This window comes from Schistocerca serialis, chromosome 8 (genome assembly GCF_023864345.2).
Source record: "Schistocerca serialis cubense isolate TAMUIC-IGC-003099 chromosome 8, iqSchSeri2.2, whole genome shotgun sequence".
Classification (NCBI taxonomy): Eukaryota; Metazoa; Arthropoda; class Insecta; order Orthoptera; family Acrididae; genus Schistocerca; species Schistocerca serialis.
The window spans coordinates 124,647,995-124,671,548 of NC_064645.1; the positions used below are offsets into that span (position 1 = coordinate 124,647,995).

Consider the following 23,554-nt stretch of genomic DNA (forward strand, 5'->3'; position numbering starts at 1 on the left):
AGTTATGGCTACGGTGTTTTTCGATTCCGAAGGACTTTTGCTTGTGGACATAATGCCAAGTGGAGCCACCATAAATTCTGATGCATATGTGACGACACTGGAGAAACTTCAAGCTCGACTGAGTCGTGTTCGACGACATCGGCAAAAGGAGGACAATGCACGGCCACGTGTCAGTCAAAAATCCATGGAAGCGATCACAAAACTCGGATGGACAACACAGTCCTGACCTGGCTCCATGTGACTATCATCTCTTTGGCAAACTGAAAGACTCTCTTCGTGGAACAAGCTTTGAAGATGATGACTCCCTTGTGGACGCTGCAAAACAGAGGCTCCAACAGGTTGGTCCAGAATTTTAGCGTGCGGGTACACAGGCGCTGGTTCCAAGATGGCGTAACGCAGTTGAGAGGGATGGAAATTATGTGGAGAAATGAAAGTATTGTTCCTAAAGGATGTATCTACACACTGTAAAACTTTCAAACGAGTAGAATAAAAGATGCATTAAAAAATAATAGTGAGAATTTCTTTTGGAGTGACCCTCAAAATACACAATGTCTGAAGCATACATGTATCGAATTTATTGTGAAAGTGGTCGCCTGCTTCGCTATGTGCTTGCCTACCATGCAGAGGGCCCGGGTTCGATTCCCGGTCGCATTGGAGATTTTTCACCACTCGTGGGCTGGCTGTTGTGTTGTGTTGTGTTGTCCTCATCATCTGCTGCAAGGCGCCCAATGTGCCGCCAACTTTGCACTTGGCGGCCAAACCCTAATGGGACCTCCCGCCCAACAATGCCGTACGATCATTTCATTTTTTTTCTTTCATTGTCAAAGTAGTAAATACACGGAAGACATAATCATGACGGAATTACGTAGTTCGTTTCATAAAACGAGTTACAAGATAAGCTGTTTGCATTTCTTGGATGGAAATTGATATGAAGGCACTCACTGTCCTGTTGAGTTATTGCACGGTTCGTAGCAGGAGGGTTCCTGTGAAGTTTGGAAGGTAGGAGACGAGATACTGGCAGAAGTAAAGCTCTGAGGACGAGGTCTGAGTCGTGCTTGCGTATCACAAAGTGTTGAGTGCTATTGACCAGGGATTTCAAATTGATTCCTTATTTCTGGATTTCCGGAAGGCCTTTTACACCGTACCGCACAAGCGGCTTGTAGTGAAATTGCTTGTTTATGGAATATCGTCTCAATTATTTGACTGGATTCTCGATTTCCTGTCAGAGAGGTCACCTTTCGTAGTAACTGACGGGAAAACATTGAGTAAAACAGAAGTGATTTGTGGCGTTACCAAAGGTAGTGGGATAGGCCTTTTGCTGTTCCTTATCTGTGTAAACGAGTTTGGAAACAATCCGAGCATCCGTCTTAGGTTGTTTGCAGCTGACGCTGTCGTTTATCGACTAGTAAAGTCATCAGACGATCGAAACAAATAGCAAATCGATTTAGAAAAGATATCTGTATGGTGCGAAAATTGGCAACTGATGCAAAATAACGAAAAGTGTGAGGTCATCCACATGAATGCTAAAAGGAATCCGTTAAACTTCGGTTACACGATAAATCAGTCAAACCTAAAGACCGTAAATTCAACTAAATACTTAGGAATTACAATTACGAACAACTTAAATTGAAAGGAACACATAGAAAAGGTTGTGGGGAAGGCCAACCAAAGACTGAGTGTTATTGGCAGGACACTTAGGAAATGTAACAGATCTACAAAGGAGACTACACTATGCTTGTCCGTCCTCTTCTAGAATACTGCTGTTAGGTGTGCGATCCTTACCGGATAGAACTGACGGAGTACATCGAAAAAGTTCATAGAAGGGCGGGACGTTTTGTATTATCGCGAAATAGGGGAGAGAGTGTAACTGAAATTATATAGGATTTGGGATGGACATCAATAAAACGAAGACGTTTTTCTTTCCGAAGTAATATTCTCAAGAAATTCCAATCAACAACTTTCTCCTCCAAATGCAAAAATATTTTGTTGACACCGACCTACATAGGGAGAAACGATCATGATAAAATAAGGGAAATCAGAGCTTGTACTGAAAGACATAGGTGTTCGTTCTTTCCGCGCGCTATACGATATTGGAATAACAGAATCGTGAAGGTGGTTCGATGAACCCTCTGCCAGGCACTTAAATGTGATTTGCAGAGAATCCATATGGATGTAGATGTACTTTGTCCACCCTCTGTTCTTTCTAATTACGTCAAAAATTCTCTTCGATATTGATTTTTGCTAAGGTAGTGAAACTGTCACTTTTCTCGTGTCGTTCACTTCAGCTCACATACGGGTTCAGATTGTCTTTTATTGCGACAAACGCGCCTTGCAAGTATTTCACAAAGGTTTGCTACGGGTTTCGTATCCAGGCTACGTGCAAGCCAATACAAGACATCGATATCTTTATCTTCAAACCACGTTTTTGTTGTACAGAAATCTGTAGAGATCCATTATCTTGTTGAAAAATTAGACTTTCGTCCCTTAGTTGCTTGTACATTCTAATCCATTCTGTCTCGAGAATCTCAGCACATATTACAGTTCATTTTAGTGGTCACCCAAGCAATGCGTGATTTACATTTAGTGCAGAATGCTGCCGAAATAATAACACTTCCACTGTTCATTTCTACCTGCTACTCTGCCCACAAATGACGTCAATCATATTTAAATTCATCCTACCTATCTAAATTAAACTTCTTGTTATCACTGAAGATGAGTTTGTCTCATTTTGAAGTCCAGGGCACACGTTTTTCAGCAAACTCCAATCTAACCTGTTTAGTTTTGGTGTTATACTAGATTTCTGCAACGTTTCTTGAATGCAAGATGTTTTCATCTGACAAAATTTGTCGTAAACGTAAGGCAGTTACTGGCAATTGTAAATGAGCAGCTAGTTGAGAAGAATAACGGTTTGTTGCCCTTACTTTGCGCAAAAATAACCGTTTCGATGCTTGAGATAATTTATTACTTTGCACATATTTTCCGTTTTGTCCGTATCGTGGGCCGAATCTAACCAAATTATAAATCACTGTATTTGAACGGTTCAAGAGTCCCATTGTCTTCCACGCACCGATTTTTGATTTTCCATTACATGATAATTGTTTTGCTAGTGGCTACGTCACAATCGTTGTTTGTGTACACGATTCGCAATGTCACTAAAGGTGTCTATTTCCTATCTGCAGGAAATGCATGTACGCACACACTAACATCGCACGGAGCCGACTGCCTTTATACTAAGTTCCACGTTCTGACATCTAAATCGTTGAGTTCTTGTTGTGTACTGTACTACTGACATCAGTTGCGATACTATCTGACTGCATTAGTCAGTATACTGTATCTCATACTATTGCAAATACACTGCGCGCAACTATCCCAACCGACAATGTTAATTTTTCTGGAAAAATCCATACATTTACACTATTTCCCACTATTGAAACTGCTGCCAGTCGCCTTTTTGACGCTACAGTTTTTATTTTCCCATTACGGGTTTCGAGTCGCCCACCGACCGATCATCAGATAGTACGCAGTTCTTAGTGATTGTAGCATTGTCAGCGTCGTTGTGTAGCTGCGGCAAGACGGGAAAAAATTTAAACAAATAAGAATTCATTGTGGTGATCTGAAAATATTTTCATTGTTAGATGGAGCTGTGGCAGTAATTGTAACTCTTTTAATTCATGGGATTAATCCTGCCACACAAAAATATTTGGGAAACATAGTTTATATTTGCTAGTTATGTTAATTACGCGGCACTGCATAAACTTTGCCATAGGTAACTGATTTATTTAATTCCGGTAATTTCAGGTGAGGGCTGTTTATCTGCCACTTTTTTCAAAAAACTAACAACTGACTAAAACACCTGCCGTTATTTCATGCAGTACAACGCAAGAGTACACACTGCAGATGCGTGTATAACAGTACATTATCTGATCAAATGGATCCTGACACCTGTTAGTGGACATTAATGTAGGGCCTCTGCACCCCTTGGCTTTATGACGGCTTGAACTGTTCTGGAGGCACTTTCAACGAGATGTCTGAATGTCCATGGAGAAATGAACGGTCATTCTTTCTCAAAAGCAAAACTAGAGAAGGTAAGATGTAGCAAACCGGTTTCGGGAACGAAGTCGACGTTCTAACTTATCCGAAAAGTGTCCTGGGCAGGAACATGTGTAGTTGTGCAGGCCAGTACATTTCAGGAACGTTACTGTCGAAAAACCATAACCTCACAGGTGCTGCTTTACGGCATCATGCGCTATCACGCCGATTCGAGTACAGTCATTGTCTCCTCTACCATGCGCGTAACACTATTCTGTAAAATGTCTTCATATCCTTCAGCATTTAGCGTTTTGTTAAGCGCAGTTTGGACACCGCGAAAACTCGCCGTACAGTAAACTACCCCTTCCGTACTTCACTGTTGGCAGTACACATGATGGCAAGTAACGTTTCCCAGGCATTCACTAGACCCAAAAACTTCGATTGGACTGCTACAGGGCCTAGCGTGATTCGCCATTCCAAACCACTTGCTTCCAGTTATCCATCGTTCAGTGGCGTTTACTTCAATCGTCGCTCAGTATTGAGTACAAAGATGTGCGGCTTATGAGAAGCTGCTCGAGAACTGTACCCCACTTTTCTTAACTCCCTATATAGTGTTCCTTTCCATATATTTGACATGAACAATACAAAATAACTACAAAAGAACTATACATGCATAATGTTGTGTGAACTTAAATGCCTAATTATAATACGGACAAAGTGACGAAATAACTTTAAAGACAATTTATCGATTCTGATAATAGAAAAAAGACATTATTCTCCGTGATATAAGATGAAATGTGTAAACTAAAGAACACTATAATCTTTGTTATATTATTAAAGGACGGAAAGACAATGAACTTAGTCGTCTTCTGATGTTTTCTTGTGTCTTAGCTATTGTTTGAGTGCAGAAAGTACGATTGTATTGCGATAGCTTTTGTCTTGCTCTCGTTTAATTACTAGAACAGAATTGATGTGTAAAAGAGTTACGAAAATATAATATCCTAATCTGGAGTGCAGAGTAATCATTTAAGGAACCCACGCAACATTTGTTATAACGTAAGAGTTTGTGTAGCATTTTTTGCAGCTGCTGCGGAGCTAGCTGCGATCATCTTTGACTTAGAAAGTTGGCCGCCATTACGCGGCGCATTTAAACTTTTTATTTCCACAGGAAATACGACGAAGCCGGAGCAGAAGAACTTATTTAAAAATACTATCAAAATTAATTAGCATCAAATCACAAGATTTATTTTATCATAAAGTGACTATTTTCAGTGATACAATTTATTAAGCGTCGGGTGCCTCTTTGCATAAATTTTATTACGCTAACGTATGTGCTATTATTTGTAGGGAACCTGGTGCTCGTTTTCAATCAGAATTTAAAGTTTAATTTGGCAAACTGCAAATATAGTATTGCTTATTTGTAATTGTTTCTTACGAGGTTTTATGAAAGACAGCTTTACGAAATTTCAACTTCACGAACTTAATAGAATCCTCATATAGCTTATAGCAGAAAGAGACATTACACCTACATACTGTCGTTGTTTTAACTGGACTGCCGTTGACGCTTTGCAACTCACGAGCGATTATTTCCATTGATTGTATCCCGTTTTTACATTCACCTTCAGCCGCGCTCGACAGTCTGTGTCCTTTAATAGGTGAGGTCTGTCTGATCTCGATTTAGCTGCAGTTGTTCCTTCGCATTTCCACTTCACAGTCACATAGCCAACCGGGCAGCCTTTACAGTGGTTGAAATGTCCCTAATAGATGTGTTACCCCGGTGCCACACAATGTCTACTCCACGTTCAAAGTCACCGAACTCTCATAAGCGACTTATTCTGCTCTTTCTGATTTTCTACCCTCAACACAATACTCTCCGCCATCTTCTGCACTGACAGGTCCTCCTCTCGTGGAATCTGGTGGCCAATATGCTCTACGTAGGGGTGTCTGGATACTTTTGTACAAATAGTGTGTTACGAGCTTGTTATCACATGGTATCTCCGAAAAAACCATGAATAATAGAAAAAATAGTCCATCTGATCAATGGATGAAGGAAGTAAAAATGTTCAGCGAAATTCAGCAATACAGAAATACTGTACAAGTCAATTGGGAATGAAATAAATCAGGAGCACAGGGCAGCTAAGGCAATCATGAAAAAGGTGAAGAAATCGAAGCAGAAATTACTGTTGGAAGGACTGACACAGCATGCGGAGCAGTCATAACAACCTTCGGTGAAATTAAAAACATTGATGGTAACGTTAACAGTGCAGTGAGAATACCACTATTAAATGCAGAGGAGAGAGCGGATGGATGGACGGGTTACAATGAAAGCCTCTATGAGGAGAAGACGTGTCTGGTGACTTGACAGAAAAAGAAACAGAAGTCGATAGCGAAGAAAAAATGGTTCAAATGGCTCTGAGCACTATGGGACTTAACATCTGAGGTCATCACTCCCCTAGTCCTTAGAACTACTTAAACCTAACTAACCCAAGGACATCACACACAACCATGCCCGAGGTAGGAATCGAACATGCGACCGTAGCGGTCGCGCGGTTCAGGACTGAAGCGCCTAGAACCGCTCGACCACAGCGGCCGGCGATAGCGAAGAGATAAGGGATCTAGTATCACAATCAGAATTTCAAAGAACTTTGAATGACTTAGCGCCAACGGCCCTGCCACAGTGGTAACACCGGTCCCCGTCAGATCACCGAAGTTAAGCGCTGTCTGGCTGCGCTAGCACTTGGATAGGTGACCATTGGTCTGCCGAGCGCTGTTGGCAAGCAGGGTGCACTCAGCCCTTGTGAGGCAAACTGAAGAGCTACTTGATTGAGAAGTAGTGGTTCTGGTCTCGTAAGCTGACACGGCCGGGAGAGCGGTGTGCTGACCACATGCGCTTCCGTATCCGCATCCAGTGACGCCTGTGGTCTGAGGATGACACGGCGGCCGGTCGGTACTGTTCGGCCTTCCAAGGCCTGTTCGGACGGAGTTTAGTTTTAGTTTGGTTTTGAATGACTTAAGATCAAACAAGGAAGAAGATACAGATAACAATCTATCAGAATTTCTAAAATAATTGAGGTAAGTGGCAACAAAACGATTATTCACGTTCGTGTGTAAAGTCTATGAGTCTCGCTATATACCAACTGACTTTTAGAAGAGTATCATCAACACAATTCCGAAGATGACAAAAGCCGACACGTGCGAAAATTATGGCACAGTCAGTGTAACAGCGCAGACAAGAAAAATATACAGAAAAGGAAAAGAAAACTGATCTGTTCGATGACAGCCAGTTTGGCTTTAGGAAAGGTAAAGGCACCAGAGAGGCAGTTCTAATGTTGCAGCTGATAATGGTAGAGGTACATAAGGTAAATTAAGAAACGTACATAGGATTTGTCGACCTGGAAGAAAGCGTTCGACAACATAAAATGGTGTCAGATGTTCTAAGGAAAATAAGGGTAGTCTATAGTGAAGGACTGGTAATATACAACATATACAAGAACTAAGACGAAACAACGAGACTGCAGTATCAACGACGAAGTACTCGGATTAAAACGAGTATAAGACAGGGATGTTGTCTTTCACCACTACTGTTTTAAACTCGTACATCGAAGAAACAGTGACAAAAGTAAAAGAAAGGTTCAAAAGTGGGATTAAAATTCAAGGCGAGAGGGTGTCAATGATGAGAGATTCGCTAACGACGTTGCTATCCTTAGTTAAAGGGAAGAAGAATAACAGGATATGCTGGATCGAGTAAACAGTCTGATGACAACAGAATATGGATTGACAGTAAACCGAAGAAAGACGAAAGTAATAAGGAGTATCGGAAATGAGAACTAAGAGAAACTTAACATCACAATTATGTACGATGCAGTAGACGAAATCGAGGAATTCGTCTACCTAGGCAGCAGAAATGGTTAACCGACCAAGGGGGGATATAAAAAGGAGACTCGCACTGGCAAGAAGGACGTACCTGGCCAAGAGAAGTCTACTAGTATCAAACACAGGCCCTAATTTGAAGAAGGAATTTCTGAGAACGTGCGTTTGGAGCACAGAAATATGGACAGTGGGAAAACCGGAACAGAAGAGACGTGAAGAATTTGGGATGTAGTGCTAGACATGAATGCTGAAAATTATGCGGATCTGCAGAGGTAAGAAATGAGGAGATTCTCCGCAGAATCGACAAGGGAAGGAACTTCTAGGAAACTCTGACAAGAAAAAGGGACAAGATGATAGGACATCCGTTAAGATACAAGGTAGCGACTTCCATGGTATTACAGGGAACTGTAGAGAGTAAAAATTGAAGAGGAAGGCAGAGATTGGAATACATGCAACAAACACCGAAGTACCAGGCAAAGGGAGGCAAGTGGGAACCACCCTTCAGTGCTCCTCACCATGTCACCGTCTGTCTAGGGGACATGCTTGGCTCTTTTGCTCCCAGCAAGTCCCTCCAGCTATTGTCATACACATACCCCCCTCCCCCGTCTGGGTATTTTTTCCCGCTTAATGCCACACATAGCACTAGCATCATACCCGATGCAGCCTGTAATTCTAGTGTTAACTATAATTTGGCGACTACGAAAGAGGATTTCTGAGGGAAGCAGAAGAAGCAAATCTGGCCCCTAGATACACAGCAACCCCCCTGTGAGCAGGTATCGAAACCGCTGTTTCATGCTTCCATGGAAGCAGAAGTCACAAACTGAAGTACAGATCGCTCATGTATTGTTCGTAATCGAAACTGAAATTATCTCATTAACGACATGATCAGCGAATTTATTAATTGCAACAATTACATGCACTTACTAAATGGAAAGCAAACAGTACCATATAGAAGTAATACTATCATTTTTTAATGGGTGATCCCGACAGCCCGAAACAAGTAGTGCATATAAATATAGGGAGTCCTGGGTATAAATGTACATATTTCTAATGATGACTGAGGTCGGTGTCTTGGACAACATTACATCAGTATTTACGCCGTTTGCAGACTAATAATTACAGCTAATACAAGTTTTGTTTTTAGGTTGGATAGTACCTACACGTACACGTGGCACAGGCAAGCCACTAATGCTTGTTTTCCCATGGACAGAAGGTCATGTATTGAAATGTGGACGTGTGTACGCAAAACTTACTTAGAGGTGTAGTTTCGGCAGTGCAGAAAACGTCAGGTCCTGAAGTTTCTGAAGTGTTTGTGTAACAACTTTTCGAGAAAGACCAACCAACACACTGATGTGCGTACATATTAAGGCTTCAAAGTGGTTCAAATGGCTCTGAGCACTATGGGACTTAACTTCTCAGGTTATCAGTCCCCTAGAACTTAGAAATACTTAAACCTAACTAACCTAAGGACATCACACACATCAATGCCCGAGGCAGGATTCGAACCTGCGCCCGTAGCAGTCCCGCGGTTCCAGACTGCAGCGCCTAGAACCGCTCGGCCACCACGGCCGGCCATATTAAGGCACCACGTATAAAAATATCTGTACTTACACCTGTTACACCTTGTATTTCAACTACAGCCTGATGAGTTATGTCTTTCTTCAGAGGTAAAACTTGCAACACAGTGCATGGAAGACGTTTTCCCTTTTATTGAAGCTGTCATACTTTACATACTGGTAACTTTGCACAACCATTTCACTTTCAGTCGTGCTTAGGTAGCTCAGACGGTAGAGCACTTGCCCGCGAAAGAAAATGGTCCTAAAATCGAGTCTCGGTCCGGCACAAAGTTTTAATATGCCAGGAAGTTTCATTTCACTTTTACCATCATCCACTTGCGTGTGTGTGTGTGTGTGTGTGTGTGTGTGTGTGTGTGTGTGTGTCTGACTCATCATCACTTACTTCAGATGTGATTGTTTTCAAGATAAATTCATCGACAGCAATATAGTCAACAACAGCCCAGCGTTATTCCTCTGTCTCTTGCACGCTTTTTGCAGTATCCGTCACAATCTTCAGCAGCAACTGATGGAAAAGAAGTGTCTACGAGACTCCGTACATTTGCGGCAGACACGTACCCTGATATGTTGCGCACCCTAACAAGCCCTTTCTTTTTCGCCGATGCTAATTCTGTTACGTTTAGACCGCAATTATAAGGCGACGAGTGTCTTCTTTCAGCCAACTAGTCCTCAGCATATGATTTTTCAGTTGTCCTATTCTCATAAACTAATACACGAAGTGAAATGATAATTAAATGAACACCCTAGCTGCAAACAGGCGTTGATGTTCTTCATTGGGGACATATTGAAAATGTGTGCCCCGACCGGGACTCGAACCCGGTATCTCCTGCTTGCATGGCAGACGCTCTATCCATCTGAGCCACCGAGGGCACTGTGCAACAAAATTAAAGGATCACTCACTTGAATGAACCCTTCGACGTACAGATTTTAAATTTGGCTCAAAGATTCCGAAAATCTTTCTCTGTACGCGTGGGGCCCTACGGCGTCACCCTCGGCCTCGTCGATGCTTCTAATAGTCAGGTGTCGACACATGCAAAGAAAAACCACAGCTCGTAAATTCACGTGAGCTGTAAAGTGAGTTAATGATGTCACATTGGCACCAAATTTTACTACAATTCTGCCCAACGCCACAGTGCATGTGTCACACGATGAGAAAGTTGTCAGAGCTCCTGTTACACACATTTCACCTCTTCTTCTGAGGTCCGAACAACGACACCCAGCCTTGAAGTCACGGAGCTTGCTAACGAGTAGAAGAGGAAAAAATTTCAGACACACCGCCGCTTAGAATCGACATGAAAAGGCCTCAGGAGGTGGCATAGATGTCCTCAATAAAACCACCCCTGGCCCTGGGGCGTTGGTTCCCACAACAGTTCGCAGAGTTTTGTGTGACAGGAAGATGTTCTTGACAACTTTTGGCACCGATGAAACCCTAGGGCGTTTCAACCCTTCTCGAAAGACATTGTGAGGCTGCATTCCAATTGAACGTGTTCACAATTTCTGCTCTCGTGTACAGGCTGGAACCACTATAGAGCGTTCAAAACCATTCAACGAAATATTAACGTGATCCGAAGCGGCAAAGGGTACTTCAGCTTTTTCAGCCTTCATATTGTCCGGTTTGCTGTGGTGCAACTACGCGGGAGTCCAAGATGAAGACGTGTGTGAATGAAACGACAGAGGGTCCCTCTAAGACCCCCCCTCCTCCCCCACCCACACCCCAGTACAAATGTACCTGTCAGAAACTTTGACACCAGTTTAGCTTCGCGGCTGCTCTAGCGCCTGAAGTCAGGCAAATCCCACCAAAGCGGTATCGGTTGCCAAATCCTCAGGCACCAGTCCTGAAACCAGGCCATTTGTTGTCGAAATTCCTGAAGGTACATTTCTAACGTGCTCAACAGTGGTGCGTGGGTGTTATCGAACAGGGGGGCGGTGTTAGAGGGAACCTTTGACGTTTTATTCACACACAAATTAATGTTTCACACCCGTGCGATCACGCCACAGGAAGATTGAAAAAGCTTAAGTGCCCTTTGCTGCTTCGGTTCACGATAACATTTCGTTGATTAGTTTTGAACGGTCCTTAGTGGTTCCAACCTTTACACGAGAGCAAAAAGAACAATGGGGATGCAGCCTCACAATATCCTTCGACAAAGGTTGAAATGTCAGACGTTGTCAAGAACTTCTTCCCTTCGCTCAACGCACTGCGAACTGTCGTTTTCAGCTACGAAATGTGCTGGAAACAACGCCCCAGGGCAAGTGGTGCTTTCATTGACGCCATTTATGCCACACTCTTAGGCCTTTTCGTGTCGATTCTTACCGGCGGTACGTCTGAGACGTAATCTTCTGCCACCCATTAGCAAACCGCATGACTTCTACGCTGGGTGTCGCTGTTCGAACTTCCATCGTACAGACGTTAAAAGAAGGAGTGAAATCTAGGTAAGAGGGGCTGCGACGAGCTGCTCATCGAGTGAGATCCACAGTGTCATTGGGCAGAATTATGGTGAAATTTGGTGCCAATGTGACATCATTAACCCACCTTACAACTCATATAAATTCCGATCTGTGGCCTTTTTTTCACAAGTGTCGACATCTTGCTGTTTGAAGCATTGTCGAACCAGAGGTTGACGTGCGGGATTCTACGCTTTTCTACTGTTACAGTAGAAATGGGAGGCAAATATTGGGTTTCGAAAAAGTGAATCTTGAATTCAGTTGGGCAGTGTACATATTCAGGTCTGTGGTGCCTATCACCGAATTTACAGTTAACACACTGTATACACTTTCAGATACCCCGGCTATTGTTTTAACTTTTCAATAAAAAACAGTGTCAAGAACTCTAAAATGAACCTTTATCTCAACGATGATCCCCTCATTCGAGCAGGATTTTTTACCACTGACCCATTTCTTCATAATTTCAGTTCTTCATATTTTAGAATGAGAGCACTTAGTGACTTAGAACAGAGTTTACGCATAATTTCAAAAAATTACGATACCTTTTTCTCGACGACGACCTCCAAAAAATGATGAAAGCAAAGAACTTTATTGCCTACTACATTTTCGTGGTCTTGCAGAAAACTGCCGTATTATGCGTGACGTTTAAATTTATTACTTTTTTTTACTACTACCGCTAATCACGACAAATTTTGCAGATTGTATTCATATGCGCCGCTAAATATTCTTTAAATACGAAATGAATTAAGCGTGTGGAATCGTTGGCTGTGAGGCCCCATCCGGGGAACTTCGGCCGCCAAATGCCAGTCTTATTTCAGTCCACGCCACATAGGGCGACTTGCGCGCCGGTGATGGAAATGAAATAAGGATGAGGACAACACAACACCCAGTCAACGAGCGGAGAAAATCTTCAACCCAGCCGGGAAGCGAACACGGGCCTGCTTGCACGGGAGGCAAGCACGCTACCACCCAGCTAAGCAGGCGGACAGTTACAAACTATATCGCTGTAGGACACATAGTTCAGGAGATATTACGTCACAAACTTTGAGCTGTGTCAAAACGAAACTGCAGGGCAATATTCGCTAGCGATACAGATGAAATATGAGTACAAATATCTGTGAAACCTAGACTACTGGCCATTAAAATTGCTACACCAAGAAGAAATGCAGATGATATACGTGTATTCATTGGACAAATATATTATACTAGAACTGACATGTGATTACATTTGCACGCAATGTGGGTGCATATATCCTGAGAAATCAGTACACAGAACAACCACCTCTAGCCGTAATAACTACCTTGATACGCCTGGGCATTGAGTCAAACAGAGCTTGGATGGCGTGTACAGGTGCAGCTGCCCATGCAGCTTCAACAAGATACCACAGTTCATCAGGAGTAGTGACTGGCGTATTGTGACGAGCCAGTTGCTTGGCCACCACTGACCAGACGTTTTCAGTTGGTGCGAGATCTGGAGAATGTGCTGGCCAGGGCAGCAGTCGAATATTTTCTGTATCCAGAAAGGCCCGTACAGGACTTGCAACATGCGGTCGTGCATTATCCTGCTGAAATGTGGGGTTTCGCAGGGATCGAATGAAGGGTAGAGCCACGGGTCGTAACACATCTGAAATGTAACGTCCACTGTTCAAAGTGCCGTCATTGCGAACAAGAGGTGACCGAGATGTGTAACCAATGCACCCCATACCATCACACCGGGTGATACGCCAGTATGGCGAAGACGCTTCCAATGTGCGTTCACCGCGATGTCGCCAAACACGGATGCGACCATCATGATGTTGTAAACAGAACCTGGATTCATCCGAAAAAATAACGTTTGGCATTCGTGCACCTAGGTTCGTCGTTGAGTCCACCATCGCACGCGCTCCTGTCTGTGATGAAGCGTCGAGGGTAACCGCAGCCATGGTCTCCGAGCTGATAGTCCATGCTGCTGCAAGCGTCGTCGAACTGTTCGTGCAGATGGTTGTCGTCTTGCAAACGTCCTCATCTGTTGACTCAGGGATTGAGACGTGGCTGCACGATCCGTTACAGCCATGTGGATACGATGCCTGTCATCTCGACTGCTAGTGATACGAGGCCGTTGGGATCCAGCACGGCGTTCCGTATTGCCATCCTGAACCCACCGATTCCAAATTCTGCTAACAGTCATTGGATCTCGACCAACGCGAGCAGCAATGTGGCGATACAACAAACCGCAATCGCAATAGGCTACAATCCGACCTTTATCAAAGTCGGAAACGTGATGGTACGCATTTCTTCTCCTTACACGAGGCATCACAACAACGTTTCACCAGGCAACGCCGGTCAACTGCTGTTTGTGTATGAGAAATCGGTTGGAAACTTTCCTCATGTCAGCACGTTGTAGGTGTCGCCACCGGCGCCAACCTTGTGTGAATGCTCTGAAAAGCCAATCATTTGCATATCACAGCATCTTCTTCCTGTCAGTTAAATTTCGTGTCTGTAGCACGTCATCTTCGTGCTGTAGCAATTTTAATGGCCAGTAGTGTATATGACGCGTGTATATGCGGGGAAAGGCATGTGAAAAAAGTCGTTCTAAGCCCGTGAATCGATTTGAACCAAACTTGCTACACATATTGCCTACCATCCAGAAAGAAATACTGTAGATGTAACTACCATCTACCTCTTATTGTACTGGGGGTGTTGACATGGTGAGAGAGAAAGGTGGGGGAGGGAGGAAGAGATGTGAAGAAAGAGGGACGGCGGACACTGACACAGATGTGAAGTGGGTGGAGAAATGAACAGAGAAAGGGAAGAGGAGCCGATTGGCAGATAGAGAAGGGGGAGAAATAGATTGACAGAGGAAGGAAAGAGGAGGACATGGATAGAGAGAGGAGGAGGAGGAGCAAACAGAGAGAGAGAGGGAGCAGGAGATGGTTAGAGAGATGGAGAGGAGAAAATGGATACAGAAAAGGCATAGTAGATGACCAGAAAGAGAAGGCATGAGGAGATAGTTGGAGAAAGGGGAGAGGAGATGTACGGAGAAAGGAGAGAGAAGGAGTGAGGAGGGTGTGGGGCGGGACTCAGTGGGAGGAGAAGGAAATCGGCAGAGGGGAAGCAGCAGACGGACATAGCAAGTAGGAGGAACAGATGGAAATTGGAGGAGATGAACAGAAAGAGGGGAGAGGAGATGAACAGAATGATGAGGGAAGAGATAGACTGAGAGGTGGGAAGAGGAAATAGGCAGAGAAATAGATGAGGAGATGGAGAGAGAGGGAAAGGAGAAGGAGGTGACAGAAGGAGGGGAGGTGGACAGAGAGAGAGGTCAGCAGGTGATGGAGGCAGGGAGGACCAGACGAGGCAGGAAGAGTTGGAGTCAGAGGAAAGCAGGAGATCTACAGAGGCATATGGACAGAGAGAGTGGATAGGAACATAAGTACAGAGACATGGTGAGTAGGAGATGGACAGAGAGGAGGAAGGTGATGCGCTGATAGAAATGTAATAAATACATACCCAGTCAATGCTGGGCACTCAGTCACCAGGCTAAAGTACCGAGCAGAACATGTCGCGTGTTCCTAGGTACACTATCCTCTAGGTACAACACTCTCCCATACTGAAAATCGACTCGCATAAGGATGAAAGTTTAATTAATAGACATCTCAGACATGGAAATGCTGCAACATTAGTTTAGTGACGTTCGGTCGAGGTGTCCATGGTGCGATATTACTGATTACCGTCATTGTAGAACGCCTACTTGCTTTAACACCAATGAACAAAGATTACAGCATTATGTATAAATCCTGCAAACACTGTATAATTTGCACCACAAACGTTTAGTGATAAATGCTTTTGTTCGAATGTCTCAGAATTCGAGTTGAGCAATTCAGGGAGAAAGTGCGAGTCTTTGAATGTAGTTACTACTGAACGTGATTCTCTTTCTAGACGATTTATCTCTCAAATCATTGCAATCAAACGACGCAAATATACGTAATTCCTGCAGCTACCGTGAGATGAAGGAAGCCTTCGCGCCACGACGCGGAATGGAATTTTATTCTGTGGTGACTTTGTTGTCGACGAGAGGTTAAACCTCAGTCTTCGTTTTTCGAAGTGCTGTTTGTCACGTGGCGAGATATTGGTTATTAGACTCACAACGTTCGTTTTATCTTTAGAGTAAGATGGCGTGTACATATGTGTTGACAATGAGATGTTGTAATGCTTATTACCGGGAGCTACGATTTATTACTCACCGACTCACCTCTGCCCTCCACAAACCGTCCAGTTACTGGCGCCAACTTTCGAAACAGCTGACCTTCGCTATTATTAGAGGCTGATCGCAGCAGCATTTCACGGTTAAACCCCACCTCTGAGAAATTCCAGCTACACGCTCCTCGGCGTCTTGTTAAAGTCACTAAGAAAACAGCATGAAAAATACTACCGTGATGCTTCAGAGACACTCTCTTCGCCTTATTTCTGAAGTCACTAACATAACAACGTGAAACACTTTAATGCCTCTTAGTTCGTAAATATTTAAAGAACGTAGTGTTTTACCGCCAAGAACTGCTCATAAAACGTATTTAATGAACAAGCAGTCTCGGTCCACAGACCATTATCAGATTCATAAAACGTTTGCAACATCATACCAGGCGATATAAAAGTAGTGGAGAATTCATCCATTTTATTGTTTGACGCATTGTTTGATGCAAATGATTTATGAATTTGATGGCGTTCCGTGGACCTAAACCAGCTTTTCAATAAAGAAACTTCATCAGCAGCTCTTGCCGGTAAACAGTTTCGTTCTTCAAAGAACGAAACGTACTCTTGTGTCCAACATTCTTTTCCCATTGACACAGGACATCCACAATTTTCCGTAACAGTTTTGTGAATGCCAGCTCCAGTTGCACCAAAAAAATTTATACAGTCGGTTATTGCCCCTTATGCAATTTTTGCTTGTTCGCATCAGACGACAAAAGGCAGAAAAGAAATATCTTCTTCTTTTCTTGCGTTACGGCCTCTGTAGGACCACGGGTGGACTGCATTTTCCTCTTCTTCACCCAGAATCTCTTCATTCTTTCTCTTCTTCTCTCCCGCTCTTCTTCCGAGATCTTCAGTGTCCGTTTCCCCTTCAAATGGTTTAAATGGCTCTGAGCACTATGGGACTTAACATCTATGGTCATCAGTGCCCTAGAACTTAGAACTACTTAAACCTAACTAACCTAAGGACATCACACAACACCCAGTCATCACGAGGCAGTGAAAATCCCTGACCCCGCCGGGAATCGAACCCGGGAACCCAGGCGTGGGAACCGTTTCCCCTGTCGACTCCACTGGTGACACTCTAATCTTTTCCTATATTCTTCTCTGTCATTGATCTCCGTCATATTGGTCGGTGTATATTTGTTCCTCCAATTTTCCTATCCTTCGATCCTGATCCCCAGTTCCAGCCAGTCCTTCCGAAGTTCAAAAACACACTTGGTTCCTGTCTTTCCCCTTGTCCTCCTTGTTGTTTCCCACACGCTCTTCGTCATTCTGTCCATACTCATCCTAACTACATGTCCAGCAAATCTTGCCCTTTTGTGTCTGATTTCCTCGGATAGTGTTCTCCTTCTTCTCGTACAATTCTTCCCTAGGTCTTCGCATCAACCTCTCCCCACCTCTTTTGGGACGTAGTATTTTTCTCAGTATTTTTCTCTCTTCTTTCTCTAGTTGTTCTGCCCCATTTCTCCCCAGTGTCATCGTCTCAGCAGCATATAATACTGCATTCCTCGCCGTTGCCTTGTAGTGGCTTATCTTTGCCTCTGTGGATATATTCTTTTTATTGTATATCTCTCTCGTCATGCAGAAGGCTGACCTCATCTTCTTTATCCTCTCTGTTATTTTCGAAAAGAAATATCCTAAAGAAATGCGCTTTCAGTTATTTGTGGCATACTTAGCATTAATGTAGCGTGACATCTCGTCTTCACTGATACACCTCCCTTGAACGTGCTTTTTGATATGGTTCATGAACAATTTTAACATGTAAAGTCTCTGTTTAGACATCGAAGCAATTCAGAGGCGTACTGCTATATTTGGTACTGGTAGGTTCGAACAACACGTAAGTGTTACGGAGATGCTTTGGAAAGTCAAATGGGAATCCCCGAAGGGAACGCGACGTTCTTTTAGAGAAACACTGTTGAGAACATTTAGAGAACCGGCATTTGAAGCTGACTGCCGAATGGTTCTACTGCTTCCAACATGCATTGCACGTAAAGACCACGAAGATAAGTCCGCCCCCGGTAGCTGAGTGATTTGCGCGGCGGACTGCCACTTGAAGGGCCCCGGGTTCGATTCTCGGCTGGGACAGGAGAGTTTCTCCGTTCAGGGACTGGGTGTTGTGTTGTCCTCATCACCATTTCATCCCCATCTCCGACGCACAAGTCACCCAATGTGGCGTCGCATGCAATAAGTACCTGCTCTCAGCGCCCGAACTTCCCCCAATGGGCGACATCCGACCCACAATGCCGTCTTTCTCTCGCTCTATTTGCGAGTGGAATAGAAAAGGAAATGACTAGTAGTGGTACAGGGTATCCTCCGCCACGCACAATATGGTGACATTCGGAGTAGCTATGTAAATGTAGATGTAGATGTAGATATGTCACTTTCAAACACTGTCCTATTTATACAGGGTGAACCAGAACTCCACTGTCAAAATTTCGAACGTTGTTCAGGGATATTTTTCGAGTATCTCAGTAAAAGGGACTGCGGTCTCCGGTGGCTGGTTATGAAGTAATGATTTAATTATCATTTTTTTGGTTTATTACCTCAGTTATCTTTATTTATGGGAAAATATCTTCACAACAGTGAAAAAGTCTGTAATACGATAGCACAAGACAAGGAGTAATGCAACAACAGACCAACAAATGCAAAAATAGGATGGTAGGGTTATGGCCGAGGGGAGAACGTTGTGACCGTACGTCTCACAAATATAGACATTTTTATCGGTTGGAAACAGTGAACAATATTGTTAAGGATGAACCAAAAATTATTTCTATTTTACGTATTTGTATTTTATGAACATAATTAGTACAAAAGATACAGTTAATGTTCTTGAAACAACTGATATGCAGCGATAATTTAAAAGTAGCATCTTTATTTAAAACATGTCTATGAAAATAAAAAGGGATAGTAAAGAGACGCGATTGTACGACCGCGGAGGAAGGACGTACTTTATGGTACTCACACTGTTTTGTTTCGCGATACGGAAGGCAGCCATTGAGCGGCTATACATATTTTATGTAAGTTATTCTGTATTGTGCTAAAATTAACTAATTATTGTTATCACAAAATGAATTTATTTGTAACAGTTGTCACCTCAAATGGTCACAGCGGCTAATTATTTTTAATAAGCATTGTTTTCAGTAATTTGTGCTGCGGGAAGCTCAACTTCCGATGCAGCCTCTGGTCGGCCATTACGCCCGGAAGTATGAATTTATTTTTCAAAGTGTTAACAGTAACTGTAATTGCGAGAGATTTCGTTGTAAGAACCTTTTTAGATTGCAACAGACAATTAATTTATATTAAAGTTCATTTTTTAAATTATACAGATTCCATGAGTTCAGTAAGTTTCATCTTGGCCGCTCCACGGCAACAATCGAAATTCTCTCAAGCCTTGGTTTGCAATCAATAAATAGAAATTAACAAAATTACATTCAATTCAGTTAACGGCAACTATATTTTAGTCATCACGTCCAAAACCTAAAGTTGGTACATGAATAACAGCGGCCCTCCAAGAACCCGTTTCACATTTACTTATGCACGTAAGTAAAGGTGATAACAAAAGATAATATCCCTGAGAGAAAGAATATGCTCTAACAAAAGAAAAATTCACCTGATAAATTAAAAATAAATAAAAATTATATATATATATATATATATATATATATATATATATATATATATATATGTATACAGGGTGAGTCACCTAACGTCACCGCTCGGTATATTTCGTAAACCACATCAAATACTGACGAACCGATTCCACAGACCGAACGTGAGGAGAGGGGCTGGTGTAATTGTTTAATACAAACCATACAAAAATGCACGGAAGTATGTTTTTAACACAAACCTACGTTTTTTTAAATGGAACCACGTTAGTTTTGTTAGAAAATCTGAACATATAAACAAATACGTAATCAGTGCCGTTTGTTGCATTGTAAAATGTTAATTACATCCGGAGATACTGTAACCTAAAGTTGACGCTTGGAACCTCCGACGTTCAGCTGCGTATTGTAACAAACACGGGCCACGGTCGGCGAGCAGCATCTGCAGGGACATGTTTACGATGACGACCGTGTTTACGAGTGTGGCTGTAGTGCACTGTTGTGATTTGGTCTAGCTGTCGCAGTGTCCGCATGTAGCGCTTGCTGCTATTATTATTCTGCATTCGTCTCCGCACGCAGACCAACTGTAGTACACCGTGTTACCAGACGTCTGTGATAGTGTAGTGTTGTAGGAACTGTGACCATGGTGTATTCGAACTCTGAAAAGGCGGAGATGATACTCATCTACGGCGAGTGTCGACGAAATGCAGCTGAAGCCTGCAGGTTGTATGCAGAACGGTACCCGGACAGAGAGCATCCAACGTGCCGCACATTGCAAAACATCTACCGCCAACTGTATGCAACAGGTATGGTCGTAGCACGCAAACGGGTCCGTAACAGGCCCGTCACAGAAGAAGCGGGTGCAGTTGGTGTGTTAGCTGCTGTTGCCATGAACCCACACATGAGTACACGGGACATTGCGAGAGCCGGTGGACTGAGTCAAAGTAGTGTCATGCGCATACTGCATCGTCACCGCTTTCACCCGTTTCATGTGTCGCTACATCAGCAATTACATGGTGATGACTTTAATCATCGAGTGCAATTGTGTCAATGGGCATTAACAGAGATTGCGTTGCAGTTCTACCTGTTTACCGATGAAACGGGTTTCACAAACCACGGGGCAGTGAATCTACGGAACATGCATTACTGGTCCGTGGACAATCCTCGCTGGCTCAGACAGGTAGAGCGACAGCGACCGTGGACTCTAAATGTATGGTGCGGAATCATTGGCGACCACCTCATTGGTCCTCACTTCATTGCAGGGGCCCAAACAGCTGCAACATACGTCGCGTTTCTACAGAATGATCTGCCAACGTTGCTCGAAAATGTCCCACTGGAAACGCATCGACGTATGTGGTATCAGCATGAGGGTGCACCTGCACATTCCGCAATTAACACTAGGCTGACCCTTGACAGGATGTTCGACGGGCGTTTCATAGGACGTGGAGGACGCATAAATTGGCCAGCCCGTTCTCCTGATCTTGCACCTCTGAACTTCTTTCTGTGGGGTACGTTAAAGGAGAATGTGTACCGTGATGTGCCTACAACCCCAGAGGATATGAAACAACGTATTGTGGCAGCCTGCGGCGACATTACACCAGATGTACTGCGGCGTGTACGACATTCATTACGCCAGAGATTGCAATTGTGTGCAGCAAATGATGGCCACCACATTGAACATCTATTGGTCTGACATGTCGGGACACACTCTATTCCACTCCGTAATTGAAAACGGAAACCACGTGTGTACGTTTACCTCACCCCTCATGGTAATGTACATGTGCGTCAGTGAAAAAGACCAATAAAAAGGTGTTAGCATGTGGACGTAATGTGCTGCTCCAGTCTCTTCTGTACCTAAGGTCCATCACCGTTCCCTTTGGATCCCTACGTAATTCGGTGCTCTCCGATACACACGATCGAACAGCGGAGGAGTGGTACTCAAGCGTCAACTTTAGGTTACAATATCTCCGGATGTAATTAACATTTTACAATGCAACAAACGGCACTGATTACGTATTTGTTTATATGTTCAGATGTGCTAACAAAACTAACGGGGTTCCATTTAAAAAAACGTAGGTTTGTGTTAAAAAATATACTTCCGTGCATTTTTTTATGGTTTGTATTAACCAATTACACTAGCCCCTCTCCTCACGTTCGGTCTGTGGATCGATTCGTCAGTATTTGATGTGGTTTACGAAATACATCCAGCGGTAATGTTAGGTGACTCACCCTATATATATATATATATATATATATATATATATATATATATATATAATTTTTTATACATAGAACGTAACAAGTGGCAACGTAACAACGTCTTCTTTTGTCGCTCTACCATTGAATTCAATGAGACCACTCACGAGCTGCATTTTAGCAAACTCGTCATCATTAAACCTATCCGTACTGCTATATACCGCTGTTAACGAACAACTAACTCAGAACCTAGCAGTACTAAATGCAGTCTAGGGGTTGTAAAGCAGGCTTCACTATTGTCAACAAGTGCCGTGAGTGAACGGAATATGTTTTACCAAACAGGACACACAGTGTGTACCGCCGACATTTGCAGTGTTATACTGATATTTTCAGTGCATTACAGACACAAATATAAATGAGGATAAGAAATGGACCAAGCTCCTTTCGAATAGGCATTGAAGGCCCAACGGAACCGACCGACCGCCGTGTCCTCCTCAGGCCACAGGCATCACTGGATGCGGATAAGGAGTGGCATGTTTTCGTGACGGGAGAAGCCACTTCCTACTCAAGTAGCTACTCAACTGGCCTCACAAGAGCTGAGTACACAGCGCTTACAAATAGCGCTCGGCAGTCCGAACGGTTACCCATCCAAGTATGCCCAAGCCTGACATCGCCTAACTACGGTGATATTACGGGAACCAGTGTTACCACTGAGGCAAGGCCGCTGGAGTAATAAACGAAATGAAGTGCAATTACTCTGTAACGAGCCAACGAAAGGCACGGGTTCCGTATACCAAGGTATTCGGAAAATATCCCTGATCAACCACTGAAATTTTATCAGTGTGGTTCGGTTCACTCTCTATTATATTGCTGTAACGTCATGTGATTTTAAATTGTGGTTGATAAGATTTATCTGTACTCAACTTTTGTTTAGTCCGATTTCTCTGCCCTCTGCTGGCTCACTCTGCTATTACCTTTAGTCGTTATTAGTATAACAGCTTCTCCTGCTACACCAAGCGCGTTTTCAACACTTCAACTGACAAAAGGGCTCCCGTTGTCTAACTTTTATAATTTTGTCAATACGCATTGTACTTATAACTAGTTGGACACATATTTTACTTATGATCAATTGTTGTGCAACATTATGCAAAATAGCTGTTGCTGATTGTTTTGGGATACTTGTCTGTCTTTTAAAGTCAGTTATGAACTCTTGAGAATGACCTAAGGGCCGGATCCGACCTTGTAAAATTTTATTTTTCAAGTAGAGCCTCCATTCGATAAGAAGAGAATGAAAAGCATTCCTTGTAAGGATAATTTGCCGACGTAGTAATAGTTAACCTGGAAGCTATATTGCACAGTACGGGAAGTATTGTTCCATTCATTCCAGCAGACAGCACTCACGATTTCTGTTTGTATATGACCCAGTCTTCCGCAGATGCGACTAGCAGAACCTGAAGTAAGAACATTCTTTCCGTAAGAACACTACCGATTGGTTGCCTGAGATGAAGGCTTCACTCTATGTAGTGTCACCACCCCCGGATATTTTGTGCTAACATTAAGAAGATTCTGAGGACACTGAGGCCAGAGCAGTGAAAGAGACAAGAGAATCGC

General features: G+C 43.2%; 1 protein-coding gene and 1 non-coding gene across 2 annotated transcripts in view; one reads left to right on the forward strand and one right to left on the reverse strand.

Annotated features, from left to right (window-relative positions):
* Positions 1-23,554, forward strand: part of LOC126416319 (uncharacterized) — a 60,861-nt gene that overhangs the window by 3,620 nt on the left and 33,687 nt on the right. The gene's annotated exons all lie outside the window — the stretch shown is intronic.
* Positions 10,269-10,343, reverse strand: Trnaa-ugc (transfer RNA alanine (anticodon UGC)). The gene has a single exon. It is a non-coding gene; the product is annotated as a tRNA-Ala (tRNA).